This window comes from Orycteropus afer, unplaced genomic scaffold (genome assembly GCF_000298275.1).
Source record: "Orycteropus afer afer isolate SDZICR_OR568_19922 unplaced genomic scaffold, OryAfe1.0 scaffold00025, whole genome shotgun sequence".
Taxonomy (NCBI): domain Eukaryota; kingdom Metazoa; phylum Chordata; class Mammalia; order Tubulidentata; family Orycteropodidae; genus Orycteropus; species Orycteropus afer.
Window position 1 is genome coordinate 1,213,495 of NW_006921612.1, and position 2,509 is coordinate 1,216,003.

Here is a 2,509-nt window from a genome sequence, read left to right on the forward strand (position 1 = left end):
CATCACAATAAACATAATACCTTAAATCTTTCTTTCTCATGTACCATTAAACTAAAGCATATTATTTTACTATACTTTTCAAAATTAACACTTGAATATATATTATTTACTATTTAATATCAACAGATATACAGCATTATATTATGCAGCATTTAAAAATCTTAAAAAAAAAGAAAAAGCAAACTCACTGCCGTTGAGTTGAATCCAACTCATAGTGACCCCTCCTTGGGTTTCCAAGCATTGACAACAAAATAAAAAATACAAATTTGCAAGACTTATATCTTTATTCTGTATAAATAGGTTTGATTTTCATTTCAGGGCTTCATTTTACTGGGTAACTCAAATTTAATCTCATCAACAAGAAATTTATACCTCCTGACTCCAGGCAAATTCCAGGGTGTTGTCTGTGTTCCAGGTTCTTAACTGATGCCTGGCATGTTGTAAAGGAAGTGTGACCCTTAGTTGTTTGCACTCTATCCACAGTAACACCTCTGGGATGCTCTGAAAGAGAGCTCTGGTGATGTAGTTATTGACGAAGAATATTGAAATTAACGTGGACTGCTAAAAGAACTAACAAATCCGTCCTGGAAGAAGTGCAGCCAGAATGTTCCTTAGAAGCAAGGATGGCCAGACTTCGTCTGACCTACTTTGGTCATGTTGTCAGAAGGGACCCTTCTCTGGAGAAGGATGTCATGCTTGGTAAAGTGGAGGATCAACCAAAAGAGAAGAAGGCCCTCAACCAGATGGATTGACAAAGTGGCTGCAGTGATGGGCTCAGGTATAGTAGGGATCATGAGGCTGGCACAGCACTGGGCAGTGTTTCATTCTACTGTACATAAAGTCACTGTGAATCTGAGACAACTCGATGGCACATAACAATAACAATTCTTCTCTACTGGTCCAGTTTGTCCAGCTTTCTTTTTCTTTTTTAATGAAATTTGAGTTGTGCTCCATAATTTTGTTTCATTCTATATGGGAACTATTATGACCCCAGCCAGAATGATCAATGGTTATATGTGGGCACCATCTAGTTCTGGTCTCAGGGTAGATGAGGTTGTGGCTTTTGTAGACTAGTTTCTACTTTAAGCTTTGGTTACCTTCTTACTATTTTGCTCCTGGTGTGTAGAGACTTGTAATTGTTTCTTAGATGACCACTCACAAGCTTTTAAGACTTCATTTGCTCTTCAGTGTACTAGGATTTGATCATGACTTTTGTAAACTGTGTTATGCCAGTTCACTGAGATGTACTATGAGACTATGGTCATAAGCCTTCAAATCCAGAAAATCAGTCTTGGAAAGTGTTTGGTTATATTTGAGGACTATTTGTATTTGTGTCTTCAATGAATATATGTGCCTGCACCCACATATTTATGTTTGCACGTACCTACAGATATTTCTATCTGTTATCACCTACGTACATGTGTGTTGTTTTTGTTGTTGTTATGTGCTGTTGAGTCGGACCTGACTCACAGTGATCCTTCCTTGGGTTTCTGAGGAAGTATCACTATGAAAGTAGATTGCCCACCCTTCTTTCTGAGGAGTGGCTGGTGGGTTTGAACCTCCAGGCTTCTGGTTAGCAGTCAAGTGCCTTAGGCACTACGCTACCAGACCTCTTTGTACATGCGTATACCTATCTGTATACAGTTTGTCTTTACCCACCCATATGCACTCAAATTCTCATTTTTACTTTGATTGTGTTGTGTTTCCTACATCTACTTTAGATGTCACTCCTCCCATCACCAAAAATAACAACAGTCTAAAAAATAATCATGGTCTAAAGGAAACTTTCCCTCCTCTCTCAATCCCTGGTTCCTACCAGTGAACGTTGGCCTTTCTATACCTATCTATTCTTGTCTTCTTATAAAAGAGGGATCACACAATATTTGTCCTTATATTCTTAACTTATTTCACTTAGCATTGCATCCTCTACGTCTATCCGTTATAATATGTATTGTGGACTCATCATTGTGCTTTATGACTGCATATTATTCCATTGTATGTATGTACCACAATTTGCTTATCCATTCTTCTGTTCATGGACACTTAGGCTATTTCCATTTATTTGCTATTGTGGATAAAGCAACAATGAATAGAGGTTTGCATACGTCTCTTCATGTCATTATATTCAGGTCTCTAAGGTTTGTTTCAAGGAGCACTGGTGGTGCGGTGGTTTTGGCACCTGGCTGCTGACCAAAATGTGGAAGGTTCAACCCACCAGTAGCTCCATGGAAGAAAAGCAGTCTGTTTCCATAAAAATTGACAGGCTTTGAAATCTAAAGGGTGGTCGCTATCAGGTGGAATCTACTCAATAGCAGTGAGTTTTTGTTTTGTTTTATTTTGAGTTTGAGTTTAAGTTTGAGTCTGAGGAAATATACCTGGGAGTGGTATTGCTGGATCATAGAGTAGTTTTAATTCTAGTTTTTTGAGAAAGTCTATGCTGTTTTCTAGGAGCTCTGGTAGCATAGTGGCTAAAAGCACTTGACTGCTAACCAGAAGGCTGGTGGTTCAA